This window comes from Macaca mulatta, chromosome 9 (assembly GCF_049350105.2).
Source record: "Macaca mulatta isolate MMU2019108-1 chromosome 9, T2T-MMU8v2.0, whole genome shotgun sequence".
NCBI classification, from domain to species: Eukaryota; Metazoa; Chordata; class Mammalia; order Primates; family Cercopithecidae; genus Macaca; species Macaca mulatta.
Genome location: NC_133414.1, coordinates 141,968,472 through 141,987,500, shown reverse-complemented (window position 1 = coordinate 141,987,500; position 19,029 = coordinate 141,968,472). Strand labels below are relative to the sequence as shown.

Sequence of the window (19,029 nt, the reverse complement as noted above, 5' to 3'; positions counted from 1 at the left end):
AGCCACCAAGCCAATATTCTGAAAGCAGTGCACTGTGGTGTGCCCCTCATTGACCAATCTGAAAAGAGAAATGACCCCGCCCGCAAATAAACAATATATTTTAATGTTATTGTAACTGGATGCCGGACCGGCCGTGCAAATTGATTTTATTCTTGTTGTATAAGATAAATCTCTTTAATAAAATTCTCGTTTTATTTAGGATTTTACAGGAATAACTTGATGACTAGAACGGTGATATTTTTCTTTTCCCACGGTGTAAAAAATGGATTAAAACATAAAGGCGATAATAACATAACACTAGAGATGAAATGTTAATCAACTCAGAAATCACGCATAGGGTGGGAAGGTCTGGGGAGATATTTTACCCGTGGACACACGCACTGCACCCTCAGAGCGACTGGTTTTACCGAGCATTTTACGGTTTCAGCTGGGTCTGCGCCGAAGGCCAGCGCCCTCCATAACGTTGTTGAACATATGGTTCCAGAGAGCTCAGCACAGAAAAAAAACTGCTGAAACCGATCAAGCCCAAAACCCTGAAAGAGATGGGATCTTTGTCTCTGTGTTGTTTTCATTGGCTAGCATGGATGCAGCCTGTGAAAAGAATTCCTAGCAATTCTTTTAATTCATAGCAGAGTTTAAAAAAAAAAAAGAGTCTGAAGGAAAATAAATGAGGAAAAGTCTCGCACGCTCAAACTTTGGATGTGCATCCCGGGGACCTGTCTTGTTCCCAAGCCTGCCTGGCGACTCCTAGCAACCACTTGGGGCTCATCCCTAGCGTCCAAGTGTGCTGGAGGCCAGGTCCAGCTGAAAGAAATTATCCAATCTCTAACCTCCAGAAGTTTACAGTTATATAATGATGGAGAAAACCACAAATCCCAAGGGACATCAAATTTTAGCGATACTTTTAAAATGAAATTATCCAGCCAAGCCTATAAGACAACCTTCTTGTACTTAAGACAATAACTACAATCTGGAATTAATTTTTTTTTGCGATAGGGCAAATCCAATTTGCTTCTTTAACTGTTGATTAAGGAATCAGTTCTACAAGGCTGTCTCCTGTAAGTATTTGCTGTTTATTTGTTTGTGGAGAGCCGCTGGAATCCCCTCCAACTGGGAAGGCCGGGTCAGGCCTGGCCCCGATGAAGAGCTGCCTGGCAGCTCTCCGGCTCTGGCGGGCCTCATTTATGTGGAGGAAGTTGTTGGCTTCTTGAGCAGCTGGTGGAGTGATCCAGTCATTCCCATCGTGCAGGCAAAGTGGTTTAGAATGGAGGACAGGAATCGGTTGTATCTGCGACCTTCCTCTTAGAATCCACAGAAAAACACCCATTAGAAAGCAGTACATAAGTACATGCCATAAATTAGAATGTATCTTGCTCCTAGGTCCGCTGAATTAATGTCAACGCGTGATCTGGCAACTGGCTTCAAAACAAACGCCTGTACCTGAGCGTTCTGCACAGAAAATTTCTGTCCCTCTCGCCCCAATTTAGATTTGTATGGGAGGAGAGTCTGTCCTGGTTTTTAAAAGTCAGTTGTAAGTATTTAATACAATTTTCTATTGATTTCATTTAAAAATAAGATTTTACTGATGGTACATTCAAATGCAGTCACCACGCTGGCAAATAGGCAGGCATTATTTAGAAGAGATAAATGTGATTGTGGCATGCGTAAAGGAGCAGAGAGGCCATCTGTGGAATGCACCCTGTGTGGACGTGGTAGTCCCCGATTTCCCCCAGTGCCCCGGGGCCCGTGTTGTCTGCTTTGCTGATTGGACTTGACCTCACCTTCCCAGAGTTCATGAACGCTGTGCAGCTGTCCCTGTGAAATGTGGGATGCTCTTGCAGGACCACTGGGGCTGGTGCTCTGGGGAGGTGAACACAGTGGTGACACTGATTTGCTTTGGTTTTATTTGGCACTTACCTAACTGTAGGCCTTTCCCCCAGCGTCAGTATTCAGTACCCTTTTTGTTTTTGTGATTTTGGGGGTTTATTTTTGTCAATGCGTCTTATATTACTGTCTTGGGAAGCAGGTCCACAGAGCTAAAGAAGGGTTCTGGACCACCCCAGCATGGTGCTTTCCTGTTGGGGAAATGTCCTAAAATCACTCAAAACCTGCAATGATCTATAGCTTTTAAAACTTAAGCACCATTTTTATCTTCCTAAAAGCTCTTGTAAATGAAAATCAGTTAGTACTAAGAACCCATGTGGAGCCGTCCAGGCTGAGGGAGGCCTGGTGCCCTGAGTGGGTGAGGCGGGGCTCCCTGAGGATAGGAGGTGTTTCTCCTGGCTGCAGGGACACAGGGGTCAACAGCTTGGGCCACAGCTTTTAAATGGGGGAGCTCCCTTCCCAAGGAACTGCCAGGTCCTTGTGTATCTGTCCTGTGAGCTCACTTTGCTCCCTGCATCATCTTTTGTGGGTCTGGATTGGGGTCTCACCCAGCACCCGACCCTGGGATGACACTGCAAATGACTGCTCTCTGCTCTTGGCAGTTTTGGCCTCTGCAGAGCCCTTCTTTTGTAGCTCCACCCAGGCCCAGCACTCCACTACTCAGGAATCCTTCTGGAAGGCCAGCCTGGTCCTGTCCCTCAGCTCTGCCTCTTTGAGGGATTCCTGCCTCCGCCTTCCCCCTCTCTCTGGCCTCCAGGCCCTGGGGATGGAGCGCTGCTCACTGCCCTGGTGTTCCCTCACCACCGCCTCTGCCTGCTCATCTCCACCACCGCCAGAGTACCCAGTGCTTTGGGCCTGGAGGGCTCCCCCCTGCCCTTTTGGCCTGCCCAGAGTCTGTGGCTGAGTCTTCTCTCTCCCGGTGCCCAGTGCTCACCCAGCACCTCGCCTCTAGGCCTAGTCTTGGCACTGCCCCACCCCCGGGCGGTGGGTTTCCTAGAAGCAAGGCCTCAGGAAGGGCTGCTGGGCTCCCTTCTGCAGGCGTTCAGTGCCTGGCACACCTTTTGTGGTGACCGGAGCAGAACAGACATTGGTGTTGTCCCTGTCACGTGTCCACCTGCTTTGAGGCCTCACGTTTCTGAGCGAGGGTGCGGAGCTCCAGCCCAGCTCGTCTGACACCCCTTGCTGCCCTGTAAGCTGATATCCTTGCTAAGTCTCGCTAAGCCCATCATGGGTTTCTTTCGTCCCTTGAACTTGATGCCTGCCAACAGGCTGAATTTAGTGGTTATTTATCTCAATCTACTATGGAGGTAGGATGTTTTACTTTCCTAATTTAAAATAAACGCATTTTCCCACATGTTGTGACCGAGTTTCCAAGAGAGATTCAGGGAGCGGGCGGGCTCTCCCTCACGTGTTCCTGGGACCCGGGAAGCTCTAAGAGCAGGTCTTGCTCACTGCTGGGGTGGGTCCCGTTGCAGGCATGGGACTACTCCATGGCCGGGCAGCCCGAGGCTGAGGGACCTGGGGCCCACCTGGTTTTACGCTCCAGTCCTGTTTGCTGTGGCCCAACGTGGGAGGATGGAGTGTGGGGTGTTTATGGCAGACCTGGTGACAGGCTTCCGGGGTGGGCGGTGCCCTCCACATTCCCATGCCCAAGCTCCCCCGTGGCTCCCCTGGCATCATGGGCCACCCCTGGGTGGGAAGGAGGCCCGGAGAACTCCCAAGGCCACCTCTGCTCTTCCTCTGCCAGCCCCCTACTTCCTAGGGAGTGTGAGGAGGAGGGCGGGGGCAGATGCCATCATTCCTCACCTACCCACAGTAGAGATAACAGCAGCTCATGGTTTTAAGTGCTACTGAGCATGGGGCGCTTTACAAGGTATGCCTCTAACAGCCCTCTTATTATAATGACTGTCATTTCCTCAGATTCGGGGACATTCAGAGAAGCTTGTCTGAGGTCACTCAGCTGGGAAGGGGTGTAGCTGGGATTTGAAACCAGGCTGTCGGGTCCTTTATTCTTTCCCCTTCTGTGCCTGGGGCTGGGCAGGTGCTGAAGACCCCATCCTGGACTAGCCCAGGAGGCCAAGGGGGCTCACACTGAGAGGCCTAGGGGGCTCTGCCTTTGAGCGTTGCGGGCTGACCTGGATGAGCCCCTTGTCTCATGGCTTTCTTGAGATGCACGGGATTTTGTGCAGACAGGTCAGAGGGTAGGGCCTGCAAGGTGAGGAGGAGGAAGGAAAGGCTGCTTCTGACCTACAGCTGTGGGCACGCGCAGAGCCCAGGGCGCCTGTGCTGGGAAGCAGCTGGTTTGTGCGTATGACGTGGCAGTGCAGGTGTGTGCCTGGGTGGGGGCTTGAGTCTGACCCGCAAGTGAGCTCAAGCCATTGTGCCCTGTTTGCCTGTTGGACTCCACTGGACCCTCAGGGCTGTGTGCTCAGAAAAGAGGCTGATACATCCCCATCAGAGAGGAAGCTACCACGAATGGTACCTCTAGAGGGGGACATGGGCCACAGGGACATGAGGGACCCTCTAACTAGCACTAGAGGCCCTCATAGGGCTTAGCATAACTCCTTGTAAGTTCTCAGGACGTGGTATCTGGAAAGATCTTGCTCATAAGTGCAATCGTAAGGTTGGTTCCATTTTCCTGGGCTATAAGTAACTTAGACGAAGTCCAGTATTAGCTTGTGTGCAACAGAAGTTTGTCATTGACTCTGGGATCTCTAGTTCCATCTGGGAATTCTAATTCCATTGATTGCTGAGAAGCGTGGGAAGTGTCCAGTCTGACGAAGTCTGGGTAGCAGAGGAGCAGAGTGATGGCCCCAGGGTGGCATTAGGAGGAGACGCAAACGTTATGGCAGAGTGGGCAGCTGTCATTTGGATTTCCCTTGAACTGTTTCCTCACCAAGCTTGGCAAAACAAAGGAAACAGAACCAAAACCAAAACCAAAACAAAAGCAAAAACCCCAAGTCTTTAAATGAGGTCTGCACAGTCAGAACATTGCCCAGAGGAACGGTCACATGTTTCAGCCGATGGCAGTGGGAACTTTTAATGTGATTGTTGGTTGGTTTGATTTTTGATGGTCTGGAGCTTCTTATGTAGACTGGAATCATCATGCTGTTTTCAGATTTCACCCTGTCCTTAGTATTCATCAGTCCCTTGAGAAGTGGCAGGATGCTCTTGACCTGGGGGAGGGGAGGGTGGAGGGCAGGAAGGAGGGACAGGGCTGCCAGCCGGCACTGGCACCACTGCCCTCAGAGGGTGCTCGCATACAGCTTGGCTGCTGCCGCTCTGCTCTCCAGGCAGATCTTAGAAGTTGAAGGCTGTGTGTTCCGCTGGCACCCAGGGGCGCCTTCAGTGCGGGTGGGATTGTTTGCTTCTGAAATGTAATAAACTTGAGATTCAGATTATTTTGGGCAGTGGAGTGGCTTTGGTGTTTCCTCTGAAGAAGAAAGACATCAAGAGCCCTCATTGATTTGTTTGGGACAGGAGAGAGGTTCTAGGAGCTGTTTAAAGGATGGAGTTGGGATAATTGAGTGATCAGATGCCAACTGGTCACTTTGGCCTTGGCGGTCTGACTGGATCCAGAAGGCCTGCAGTGAGTTCTTCCTGGTTCTGCCCCAAAGTTCTGTTCTCTTTCCCCAGGTTGATTTTATGGGCCATGAAGACCCCCACGTAACATCGTGCCTCCCTCTTGCCCCTACTGGCTCAATGGCCTTGACTTACTTGGAGTACAGGCCAGGCCCCAGGACGCGAGGCAGTGCCCGTTGGCTGCAGCCGCGCCTTTCTCGTGGACCACAGCCGAGGAGGAGGAGCACTCTGCTTGTGCCTGCGTGTGCCACCCATCCAAAATGCTAAATTGTTTTCTTCTTTTCCCTCATGAACTTCTATTTTTTCACTTTTATTTTATTTTCAAGACAGGATCTCACTCTGCCACCTAGGCTGGGTGCAGTGGCACAATCACAGCTCCCTGCAGCCTTGACCTCCTGGGCTCAAGAATGTTCCCACTTCAGCCTCCTGGTAGCAGGGACTACAGGTGTGCACCACCATGCCTGGCTAATTTTTGTCTTTTTTTTTTTTTTTTGGCCATGTTGTCCAGGCTGGTCTTGAACTCCTGAGCTCAAGTGATCTGCCTTCCTTGGCCTCCCGAAATGCTGGGTCTATCGATGAGAGCCATTGCACCTGGCCCCGCCTTGTACTTTTAAAAAAACCCACTAACTTCCATTCGAGAACAGAGCAGTCTCTGTACCAGAGGGACTCACTGATGAGGCCTCATGCCGGGGGCTAACCTCGGACAAAAACTCAGCAGGAGCAGAAGAGAGTCTCCTGCCAGGTGCTCCTGAAGGACGTGGTGGTCTCTTTACAGTTTGCCTGATTGTGGAGTATGATTGCAGGTGCTCCTGAAGGGTGTGGTGGTCTCTTTACAGTTTGCCTGATTGTGGAGTATGATTGTGTATGTGATGTCAATGAACATGCCAGAAAATAGCTTGTACCATTTCGAAGTATTTTGACTAATGCATTTTGTGAAAGTGTACCCATGTGTCTACTTAAAAGAAAATACTATTATTTAGGAAAAGTGAGTTTTCATCATGCTTCACCTTTTAGCGGGGTGGAATATTACAAGATGCTGGGATGGAATGTTTCCCTGGGAATTCCTCAGCAGCTGTCAAGCACAGTGACGTCTTGGGGAAAGTGTGGCTCGGGGAGGACTTGAACTTCCTTAGAGCCGCTCCCCTTGGCTGCTGGGGACAGCCCAGGACAGGTTGACCTGGGGGTGGGCTGTGGTGAGGAGGTGACGTATCAGCGTAGGAACCTGCTGTGACCTGCAGTTCCCAGAGGTGCCTCTGGTGCTTTGTGGGCATGGGGTGGGGGTTGGACAGTTGTTCTCCTTCCCAGGGCCTCCGTTGTGGTCAGGCTGAGCTTGGAAGCCGCTGTCATCAGGTGTAGCTGCCTGAATGGGAATGTGAGGACAGACAGGTGGGCTTGCAGACCCCCACGGGTCGTGTGGGCTTGGGGCAGGGCTTGTGTGTCTTGAGGGCAGGAGCGTGTGACGAAGCCTGCTTCTTTTTCTTGTGGTCACCACTGGCCTTTCCCACTTGAGGTCCCCGGGGCCTCTCTGTTCTCAAGGATCCTGTTCCCACTCAGGGTCTCCCAGGGGAGGCCTATGTAGACTTGAGTGTCCTGCCCTCTGTCCTTTAACTGGGCAGTGCTGTCCAAACCATCCTGCTGTCTGCTCAAACTGGTGGTCTCTGTGCGCCCTGGAACCCCAGGCTCTTTCCCTTGTCCGCTGGGCCTCCTGAGGCCTGTGGTCGTCCCACCCGTCTGATCCCAGCTGTAGACTCAGGGATCTTGTTCCCGGCACGGGTGCTGCTCCGCTTTCAGACAGCCAGTCCAGCTTCCGGGGATTCTCTGGGCTCTTCCTCACTGCAGCCCTTGGGGCCCGAACGGAGCTGGCTGGCGCCTGGCACTCAGCATGCATCATGTAGGATATGCGCTATCGCTGCAGGGGCGACTGAGGGTTGTTCTCACACATCCGATCCGTGGAGCCCAGCTCATCAAGTAGGCGAAAGCTTCTGTTGAATTAGGAACTCCCTTGGCCAAACCATAGCTCCCCTGCCTTGATTTGTTCGCGTCTGAGGTTCCCTGCGGGGGACTTGGTTGTAGCAGTGCTTTCCTGCCTTTGGGGACCCCCACAGCCTTGGGTCCCCACACAGGCCTACGGTCCCCCCCAACCCCTGGGTCCCCACACAGGCCAAGGGTCCCCCCACTGCCCCTGGGTCCCCACACAGGCCAAGGGTCCCCCCGCCGCCTCTGGGTCCCCACACAGGCCAAGGGTCCCCCCGCTGCCCCTGGGTCCCCACACAGGCCAAGGGTCCCCCCACAGCCACTGGGTCCCCATACAACTGAGGGTCCCCCCACAGCCACTGGGTCCCCACACAGGCCAAGGGTCCCCCTGCCACCCCTGGGTCCCCACGCAGGCCAAGGGTGGCCCCACAGCCCCAGGTCCCCACACAGGCCAAGGGTCCCCCTGCCGCCCCTGGGTCCCCACGCAGGCCAAGGGTGGCCCCATAGCCCTGTGTCCGCACACAGGCCAAGGGCCCCCCTGCTGCTCCAGGTCCTTATGCAGGCCAAGGGTGCCCCCACAGCCCCTGGGTCCCTACACAGGCCGAGGGTCCCCTGCACAGACCCTGGGTCCCAACACAGGCTGAGGGTTACCCCACAGCCCCTGGTTCCCCACACAGCCCGAGGGTTCCCCCGCAGCCCCTGGGTCCCCACACAGGCCAAGGGTCCCCCACAGTCCCTGGGTCCCCACACAGGCCAAGGGTCCCCCACAGTCCCTGGGTCCCCACACAGGCCAAAGTTCCCCCCACAGCCCCTGGGTCTCCACACAGGCCAAGGGTCCCCCACACAGCCCCTGGTTCCCCACACAGGCCAAGGGTCCCTCCACAGCCCCTGAGTCTCCACACGGGCCAAGGGTCCCCCACACAGCCCCTGGTTCCCCACACAGGCCAAGGGTCCCCCCACAGCCCCTGAGTCTCCACACGGGCCAAGGGTCCCCCACACAGCCCCTGGTTCCCCACACAGGCCAAGGGTCCCCCCACAGCCCCTGGCTCCCCACACAGCTGAGGGTTCCCTGCATAGCCCTGGGTCCCCACACAGGCCCTGGTTCCCCACACAGCCCCTGGCTCCACATAGGTCGAGGGTCCCCCGCACAGCCCTGGTTCCCCACACAGCTGAGGATGCCCCACACAGCCTCTGGTTCCCCATGCAGGCCAAGGGTCCCCTGACCGACCAGCCCTACTTCCTGTGGGCCTCTCCCATCCCTCAGCAAGCTGGGGCCCGGGCAGCCTGGCTCTTGTGCTCTCTTGTGCTCTCTTGTTGCAGCCTTTGGCATCATCCCCAGAGAGAGATGCACAGGGCCTTCCTGCTCATGAGGGTGACTCTGAGCCAGGGCGGGAGGGGGTGGTGGGCTGGGCAGGGGTTATGTCCTTGTCCCACCTGGTAGAAGCTGGGGGACCTCGAACTAGTCCTCACCTTTGCTGGGCCTGACTTTGAGAGGATTGGGACCTTGCAGGTGAAGGGAGGGGACTTTATAAACTGTCAGGTGGTGCGAGAGTCAGTCGCAATGTTTTCTGTCATTCCATAAATGGAATTCTATATAATTCTATAATTTAATAATTGCAGCAATTGTAATTGATGTGGCTGCTCTGCACAGTCCCCCAGAACCATCTGCACCTGCCGCCGTTGACGCGCAGCCCTGGGCACCAGCTGCATTGTTGGGGGGGCAGCTTCAGGAAGTCCCCCGATGGATGATGGTGGAGGAGGGGCCCTGGTACTCCAGGGCTGCTTGGGCTCTGCCTTTCCCGGCCATTCCTTTGTCCACGGCTGACCGTGGCTGATCGTGGCCCCTCTTGGTGTCCTGGCCTCTCCTGTCCCCAGCCCACATTCTGTGCCCTTGGCTCTGCCCAAGGTCCTGGTGTGGCAGGGCCAGGCTCTGCTCCGATGGGCTTAGTCTTTGTTCCTGTGTGGCGGTGACTGGGGATGTGGCTGGGGTTGGCCTCTGGACTCCCCAGTGCTGATGTGGGAGAGCTGAATGGTGGCTGAGAGCTGTCTGTGCCCTGGATGCCCAGGCTCTGGGCTCTGGATGAGCTGTCCTGATCAGGAGGCACCGCCTGCTGCCCGCCAGCCTTGTGGGGTGCATGTATCTAACCCCATGCCTTATATATGGGTGCTTGGTGCTCTGCAGCTGGCGCTGAGTTGGGAGGCCAGTTCTCAGGGTTGGGACCACACAGGAATTGGCAGCTGCTCTGTCCTCAAGGAGGTCCCGTTGGTGGGAGTTTGCAGCACAGAAAGAAGGTCAGAATGACGGCACTGGGTCCTTCTGCTGGAGCCAGGCAGGACAGGATCCCACCTTCCCCACCGGAGAGCTGGGAAGGCAGGGCCGCCCTGGTCCCAGGCGGCCAGTCACTGGGCAGATCCAAGCCTGGTTCCCAACTCCACTCTGGCTGCTGGGGCAGCCATGGGCCACAGTGGCTGCTGTGACAGGTGGGAGTGGGACCTTCAAGAATCTGCCCTGTGAGAAGCAGCTCACGACGCGGGTACATTTGGCTGGAGTGGAGACAGGAAAATGCATCCACATCATGATCCACTAGAGGGTCCGGTTCTTAGGGCCCCACCAGCTACAGCTAATGTGATGGGTAAGTACATCCCATGCGATATTTGGGAGGTACTTATCCTAAACATTACTTGTTGATCTAGTTAGATCACCACCAGGTACACAGTAGGCCCTTGTTCAAAGTGAGCTCACCATCCTCCTGATCCAGACCTCATCCTGACAACCCAGAATGCTTTGGGTTCTAGAGTGTGCCAGAGGGCTCTAGAAGGTTCTAGAAGTTTCCCGAGGACCCAGCTCTGCACAGAGAATGAATTGGGGCTTCTCTGAGCACTGACCTTTGCCTGTGACTGCAGGCCTGACTGTGGGTAGAGCAGCTCAGATCCGAATGTGGAAATCGTGCCTCAGTCACCTGGCAGCTAATTTGGCGCCTGTGGAGTTGCTGGCCTTTGTTCAGTCTCCTCTTCCCAACTGGAGCAGAAGGAGCTTGTGAGGGAATGGGCTGGAAATTGGAGGGAAATGAAGGGGAGTGAACTTAGAAACTCCCAGCCCCACTGCTAAGCGTGCCACTTAATAGTATGCAAATGAGCTAATAGTCAAACAATTACCCAGAGTGACTCATTTACATGGGCCTTGAGATGAGGAAGCAGGAGGAGGATCTGGGGGAGCCACCCAGGAAGGAGCACCTGCAGGTCACTGTGTGCGGCAAGGGGCCTTAGTTAGAGCCACTGGTGTTTATTGGGCACCTACTATGTACAAGGGACAGATGACACCTGACCCCAAGTTGCTACTGAAGATGGAGCCCAGGATCTTCTCAGTACCCACTGGACCTACAGTGAATGTGGACGGGGTGGGGGGCCTCGCTGTGAGCGTCCAGGGCAGAGTGATGTCTCTGCCTGGAAGTGGGAAGGGTCTCTGGGGTCTTCAAGGGTGGAGGGAGGGGCATGTCTTCAGGCAGTGGATCAGGGAGTAAGAGGAGGCTGGAGAGGGGGGATATTAATACTAGGCCCTGAGGTGCCACGTTCAGTCAGGGTTAAGGTTGCGTGGCAAAATATAAGATGCTCAGTTAAATATGAATTTTGGAGAAACAGGGACATTGCTTCTCCGAAATTCACATTTAACTGAGTGCCCTGTATTTTCATAAGTCTGGCAAGCCCAGCCTGGACAGGGAGCAGGAGCAGAGGGCCTTGGTCTGTGTCCTGGGTGGTTCTCACTGGGACCGTGAAGCTACTGGAGGGAGAGTTGATAGAGAGTGGGGCTGAGCAGGGAGGAGGGGAGAGGCAGGTGCTGGCGCCCAGCGTGGCCAGGCTGAAGCCCAGTGTTTGGCACTGGGGGTGGTACTGGGAGGAGGTAGGTTGGGGGTGCGTGGCCTGCCCTGCGGGGCCTCACTCACTCTGGGTGGGCTCTGATGCTGCTGTAGAGCACAGAGGAGACCCACTGGGGTCTGGTTGATGGAAGGAATAGAGGACATCGAGTGAAGGTTGGTATGGGGCCTTAGGAAACATTCAGCCACGCTTGCGCCCCTCACATGGGCACCCGCCTGCAGAGGCTGCTGGTTTGGGAGCAGGATTCCCTTCCAGCTCAGGGGGCCACTTGAGCCTCAGCGGCTTCTGAGGGCTTCAAGATCCTTTTTCCTTCTTTTGTGTTTGAAGGAATCACTTTAGCTCTAATCGAATGCCACATATACTGCTGTGCAGGCTGGTTTCAGCCCTTGAAATCTTTCGAAACACGCACTGCCAGTCTGAGTTTTCAACAAATGTTCCTACTCGGCACTGGTCCTCCCCATACTCGGGGCGTCCCAGCTCGTCTGGTGCCAAATTAGCTCCCCGTACCCCTTGCCAGGCATAATTCGCAGCAGTTATTATTCAAAGCCTGTTTTTCAAGAGGCCGCATCCCCTGCGGTTTGCTGTTTGTGGATCTACTTGGTGCCCGTGTGTGCGCGTGTGGGTGCACGTGTGTACGTGTGTGCTCCGAAGTGGCTGCAGAGAGGCAGATACGATCACCGTGGCGGAATCAGGACTGACCCTCCTCCACATCCATGAATCAGGCTGATTCCAAGCGAATGAGATTTTAATCACCTGTCACTGCCGCCCGCACTTTCTCTATATTTATGATAATTTTTGGGTCTTTTTATTGAAATCAGTGTTGACTGAATCAAGTAATCCTGATTAGCAATCTCACTGTACCCAGTCAAGAGTGAAATGCATCCCAGCCCCGCTGCTACACTGAGCATTCTGAAATTGAAAAAAAAAAAAAAAGAAAGGGAAAAAAAGAAATGGATGAAGTTTGTTTGCCTTGGTTATAGGTGAAGGCTGGGTTGTTTGAGGATGACGGCTGGTTTTAATTGTTCCGAAGCTCGTCCTCCTGCCTGGTCACATCCCGGCTCTGTCAGCGAGTCGTGCACCTTCTGTAACTTCGTGGTGTCGAACAAATGACGGTTTCCCTTATCATAGTTTGTTTCTGTGGTTTGAAATGCAAAACATGCAGGAAAAAAATTGTGGGGCAAGAAGTGTTTTTCTGGGGGTGGCGTCACGGGCACGTGGAGCTGTACCATGTCCCCACTGCCCTGCTCACCGTCCTGCTTGCTGTCCGTCCTGCCCTCGGAAATGGGGACATATTGATCTTTTAGGCAATGGGAATCAACTGTGAAGGTGACAAATAAATATAAGCTTTGAGAGCACTCCTTTCACCTTTCTGAGAGGGAGCCATCGATCACAGAGTGGCACTCTCAGATCGGCGGCCGCTCTGACATAGGCAGGGGCACCCTTTTTCACATGCCAGCCAAGTGGCCCTTGTCGCCTTGTTGCAGGGGTGAGGCTGCCTGCCAGGGATTGCCTCCCAGACTATGGAGCTTGAGGAATGAATGCCCAAGTGTGAGAAGTGGGTTATCCACGAAGGCTTCTGTCTTAGCATTTTGTCCGTTACAGTTATGAAAGCAACAATAATGCCTTCTTCCCAAGAGGTTGCTTAGAAAGTCAAATGACTGCCCGGTGTGGAGGGGGTGCTCCTACCCTGGCCATGTGTGTAACTGCCTGCCACAGTGGCCAGCTTCGTTCTTCATTGCCCTCACCTCTGCCACTCTGGGAGAGATAAGGAGAGAGGGGGGCAAACTTCTTTCTTCTTCCTCTGGCTGGCCTAGCTGTCCAGGGTGGCTGGACATAGCCTGTGGCCACAGAGAAGCACTGGGTCTTGGCTTGGTCACCTCTGAAAACATGTGCACATCTTGGGACAGGAGTATGTATGGAGACATTTGGGTGCCAGGACCCCAGGGCACTCCAGATATCCAACTAGGCCCTGTAGGGTCCCTCCTGCCTGGTCTACTGGGTTGGGAAGAATAGGACACAGGGCCGCTCGGGAGCTTGAGGTCAGCAGGCCTTGCTTCATGATAGCAACAGTTTGCATTGAAATAACCAGTGGGCTCAAATTGGTTCTGTTACCAAGACCGATAGAGAAAGAATGAGAAGACCTCCTTTTATAAAATTCAGAGCATACTTCTGATTGTTGGCCTGTGTCAGGCATCAGGGCAGACATCAAGAGCAAGATAGAATCAGACTGTGGCCTTGCCCTCAGGGCGCTCACAGTCTCGGCCCCAGACAGGGAAGTCAGCTGTTGGGGCTACTTGCTCTATGTCATTTAGGGGCCTAGTTCTCAGAGGTGACCTGAGTGAATTCATTACTTCCAGGGCATATTGTGTGTAATTCTGGGGTCCACTTTGGCCATCAGGATCCTCAGCGTGCTTGGCAGAGTCTTGTTGCCACACTCGGGCTGTCTTCTTGATCTTGAGGGGATGGTACCAAGATGCACTTGGATCCCAGAAAAATGTTAGGTCCCTTAAAGGGCTGTGTCTACAATGCTCTTACAGCAAAAAGTATCCCCAAGACATTGGGTTCTCAATTGCTTTTCTGCTTCTCTTTAAATGCCATTCTGTCCAGGGCAAAGAAAACACAAACCCATAGGTATTAGAGTTTTCCAGAAAGACAGAACCAATAGGAGATATAGAGATAGATATCAACAGATACAGATATAGATATATCAACAGATACAGATATAGATATGTTAATATAGAGATAGATATAGACAGATTTAGATTGATGAGAGGAGTATTTGTTAAAAGGGGGATTTGTTAAGGGAATTGGCTCACATGATCATGAGACTGAGAAGTCCCATGACAGATTGCCTGCAAGCTGGAGACCCTGGGATCCTGGTATCATGGCTCAGGCCAAGTCTGAAGGCCTCAGAACTGGAGAAGTTGATGGCGTAATTCTGAATCTGAAGCTGAAGGCCTGAGCACCTGCGGGGATGCTGGTGTGAATCTCGGAGTCCAAAGGCCTGAAGCCTGAAGTTCTGATGTCCAGGGACAGGGGAGGAAGAGTCCCAGCTCCAGCAGACAGATGGAGACACTCACCTTTCCTCTGTTTTTGTTCTCTCCAGGCCCCGAACCAATGATGGCGCCCACCCACATTGAGGGTGGACCTTCCCTACCCAGTGTGCTCAGACTCACACCCCAAGCTCCTCTGGAAATACCCTCACAGACACACCCAGAAGTGATGTTTAACCAGTTCTCTAAGTATTCCTTAATCCAGTCACGTTGACACCTTAAACAAATACCACACCATAGTTCTGTGGTCTCTAATTTCTGTGGCGACTTAGTAACTCTTAGAGTTGGGTGCAGAACAATCACTTGTGTGTGCATTTTGAGGATGCCACCTTGATGGCACCATGATGCTCTGTGGTCCTCTCTCGTGGACAAAGCATGGTGCTCCACATCTGACCCGGGGACCTTCTTGGACTGGGTCTAGGGTCTGCCCATCCGACCCATTACTGATTTGAATGTCCTTGCTCCAAATTCTGTTTCCATCTTAATGTCTATTAGTTGTGTATCACCCAGGCTTTCCAAGGCATTATTAAGAAGGCCATCCTCCTGGCCGGGCGCAGTGGCTCACGTCTGTAATCCTAGCACTTTGGGAGGCTGAGGTGGGCAGATTGCTTGAGCTCAGGAGTTTGAAACCAACCTGGGCAACATGGTGAAACCCTGTCTCTATAAAAATTACAAAAATTACCTGGATGTGGGTGACAGGCACCTATAGTTCCAGCTACTTGGGAGGCTGAGGTTGGAGAGTGGCTTGAGCCCAGGAGGTACAGGTTACAGCGAACTGAAATCACACCACTGTACTCCAGCCTGGGTGACAAAGCCAGACCCTCTCTCAAAAATAAAATAAATAAATAAATAAAGAAGACCATCCTCCTACAAATGTTGAAATAGCATTGGATATGTCCAGATGACTTCCCACTCTATGCTGGCTGAGTTTATGCTAAGTGGAGTCCTTTCAAGGAATGAAACTCCATCATTCTGAAATGTCTGAGCACAGCCCAAGGGGCTCCTTGTTGGCAGCCTCGTGGGGATCACCTGCAAGGACTCCCCACACTCCAGACCACTCTGGCCCTTTTACTAATATTGTCACAAATGTGACAAAATCTAACTGCTAATGGATTATCAAATGAATGAAAGACATGGAAGAGTTCACCGAACAGACCGGCATGGCTGTGTCAGTTCTTCTGATAGCACACCACAGGATTTGCCAGTGGAAACAGTGATTACTGCAGTGCTCGTCTCAATGGTCAGCCGTAAACTGACTCTCAGAACAGAAAACATGCAATGGCCTGGCCTTCTCTGACCTAGTGGAGTAAGCGAAGATGGGCGTCCCAGGAAGCAATTGCCAGAGTGTCCTGTGGGACGTTTCTGGTAGCAGACGGTGGGAGCCTTACTGTGCACACGGAATCCACATTCCCTGTCTAGGAATATCTCCTAAGCACCTAGAAATGCAGATAATTTAGGAATGAAGACTCCATTGTGTTGTTTTCACAATAAAAATTAGGAAGCTTTCTGCCCCACAGCAGGGAACCGTGAAATAAATAGTGGAGGGCCCCCGTACTAGAATCCTGGAGAAGGCAGATTAGTGCATACATTGGAAACATTCTTACCACATAAAATTAGGCAAACATGATATAAAGATGTGTGTATGGGGTGATCCCAGTTTTGTTTAAATATGCAGAAATGGGATTGTGAGGAGATAATCAGACTAATAATTGTGGGTAGCTCTGGCTGGTGAGTTTATAAGTAATTTTTATATTCTTCGTATACTTTTAGGTATTTTCAAAAAGTTTCTACAATGGGCATCAGTTATTTTTATGGTCGTAAACGTGCTCTTAAAGCTTACAGTGCTTCACGCGTCTGTCAGTTTCTGCCTAAGTCGTTCGTGCATGAGGCTGACCGAACTGTTCTTTCCTGGGCTGGACGCCACGAGTTTGCCGGGCAAGTGGCATTGCTCGGAATAGTAACGGTCTCTGTTAGATCTCATTTCTGCCACTCTTCTTCCCATTTCTGGTAGCAAACAGTGGGGGCCTGGAGAAGCCAGCAGCAGTCCTGGGCTGGGAATCTCAAGCTGTCTACCGAGCACTTGACAACATGCAGATGGTGGGGTGGAAATAGAGTTTGCCTGTGGAGACTGTGCCTCCCCATCCCTACGTCCTAACTGAGCAGGGTGGAGGAGGGGAGCATTGCGCACAGACGCGGGATGGCCGGGACAGCTGCTGACGTAGCAGACTCTCCTCAAATAACTGAGCAGGGAGGAGCACTAACCCAGTGGATAAGAGGCCCGACTGTCCTCAGGGGACATCTCAGGGCAGGTAGACTCAAAGGGCAGAGGGAAGGCCGAAAGGTAGAAGACAAAGATGAAGAAATACAAGATCCTCACATTCCAGCGGCATGGGTTCATCCAGAGGTGTGGGTTCAGGGTGGGAGACGTCAGCATAGGAGGCGTGGCTGCCCGAGACGTCAGCATAGGAGGCGTGGCTGCCCAAGAAGGGGTGAGTTCCCCATCGTTGCCAGGGTGTGTTTGCAGGCGGAGCAGCCACCTGCAGGTGCTGTTGGAGTCTCTCCGGTGGGGCCATGTGTTGGCTTAGTAGATGGAACCACATGTCCTGGGCCCCAAGGCTTTCTGTGCCTTTCATAAAGGGAGATTATGGTTGAATTGATTAAAATTGCATGAAGATGGTATATGGATCTTGTTGCTCTCTGAGAGTATTTATGGGAAATTAAGAACTGTTATTTATTTAATTGAATTTAGAAATATGTTGCATCTGCTTTTCACTTAAAAATATGTGAAGCCAGAATGGCCATCATGGGGACCAAGCCCACGTCACACTGGTGCTGTTTCCTCCTGGCGATGTGCTGGTTTGTGCAGCTGAGAACAGAATGGGAACGGGCATTTTTATTTGTCCCCATTGCCCGGGAGCCTGGTTGGTTGTGTCGCTTCTCAGGCGATAAGCATCTGAATCGACTGGCAGTGGCTCTTCGGCTTTTAGGTTTGCTAAAAACAAAACAAGCCAAAAAAGATGTGTCTGGCTTCCTCTTGTCACCAATGGCACTGCCCATGGGGGCAGCGATTCCTGGGGCCGTGGTGGAGGATGCCCACCCCAAGAAGCCCTTAACGGGCACCTCCCCCACCTCGCAGCCTGTCCCCCTGGAGCAGGCTCTGGAGCCCCCTTTCAGGGAACGCTGAGCACACCCTGCGGCCTCCATGGGGGGTGGGCAGTGCTGGCTGTGGCTCCTGCCTGGTTCCACACTCTGACATGCAGGGCCTTGGCTGTGGGTCCTCCAGTGAGGCGCACCCTCTCCAGCCGAGGGGCATCCTCATTTCCTGGAGCACCCCGTTTCCATTCTCCCATGTTTGCTCTGCAGTCTCCTCAGGGAAGGTGTTTGTTTTTCCTTTGTTTATTCCATGCCTGTTTTGGGTAGTGAGTGAGCCTGTTCCAGCTGCCCTTGAAGGTGCCAGTCGGTGCTCCTGTCTGCCCAGGCCCCTCCCTGGCCACTTGGCCACAGGTTGTCTCCACCCCTTGAGCCCTGAGGTGTTTCCCTGTGGAGCTTTGGGGTGACACGAGGTTTCATTGCTTTGGGCTGAGTGGTCTGTGCACCACAGATTGTCCTAAGAGTTTCAGCCCAGGGTCTGTGATGCCAACTCCATCTGCCCAAATCCCAGCCATGCCTTGAAGCCTCCTCTGTCCTCCCTGCACCCCCCACCCTCACGCCAGCCAGGCTCTGTGCATCACTCTCTAGGCCTTGCACAGTCCCTCTGCAGGGTGTCAGGGCGTGGAACTCCCTTCCCCACTGGAGCCCATGCTCTTGCGGGCTGGTGCCAAGGTGTGCGTTCCTCCATTCTTGTCCTGCCTGGCACAGGACTGGCACCCGTCAGATGCTCTCGGCATTCATTATGAGTGAATGATTGAATGGCTGCGACACAGCACCTTGGGAAGCAGTGAAGGTGTCTTCATAAGGAACTGAAATCCTTCTCGGTTAAAAACAGTGCAGTTCTGCCAGTTGCATCCCCGTCCTCGGATGTCTCCCCGCGTTTTAGTGTGACACTTTGCCCACTTTGTGTTTCTTGGTCAAAATGCTCGAAAAGTATCAGGGCGATTAACGCACAAATTCCAGTTTAGGAATTCCAGATCTTCACTGGCTGCCAGGGGCAGTGAGGCACAAGCTGCTTTCCCGACTGTCCCGGATTCTTCATGGTGGACTTTTGAGAATCCCCGTGCACTAGAGCAGCAGAAGGAGCTACAAGGTGCGTGGGCTTTGTATTGGATGTTTGCCTCCTGGAAACATCAGTTCAGCGTGATTGGAACGTGGTTTTTGTTTCTTTTTTTTTTTTTTTTCCAATTTTCTTACTGTGGTAAATATATATAACATAAAATTTGCATCGTTGTAACCAGTTCCAAGTGTACACTTTAGTGCATTAAGTACATTCAGAATGTTGTGTAAACATCACACCATTACTTTCTTTCTTTTGTTTTTTTTGAGACAGAGGCTTGCTCTGCCTCCCAGGCTGGAGTGCAGTGGCACGATCTTGGCTCACTGCAACCTCTGCCTTCTGGATCCAAGAGATTCTCCTGCCTCAGCCTCCCAAGTAGCTGGGATTACAGGCGCACGCCACCACGCCCTGCTAACTTTTTGTATTTTTAGTAGAAACGGGGTCTCACCATGT

General features: G+C 52.8%; 1 protein-coding gene across 14 annotated transcripts in view; it reads left to right on the top strand.

Moving 5' to 3' along the window:
• Nucleotides 1-19,029, top strand: part of EBF3 (EBF transcription factor 3) — a 129,885-nt gene that overhangs the window by 20,036 nt on the left and 90,820 nt on the right. The window lies entirely within an intron of this gene.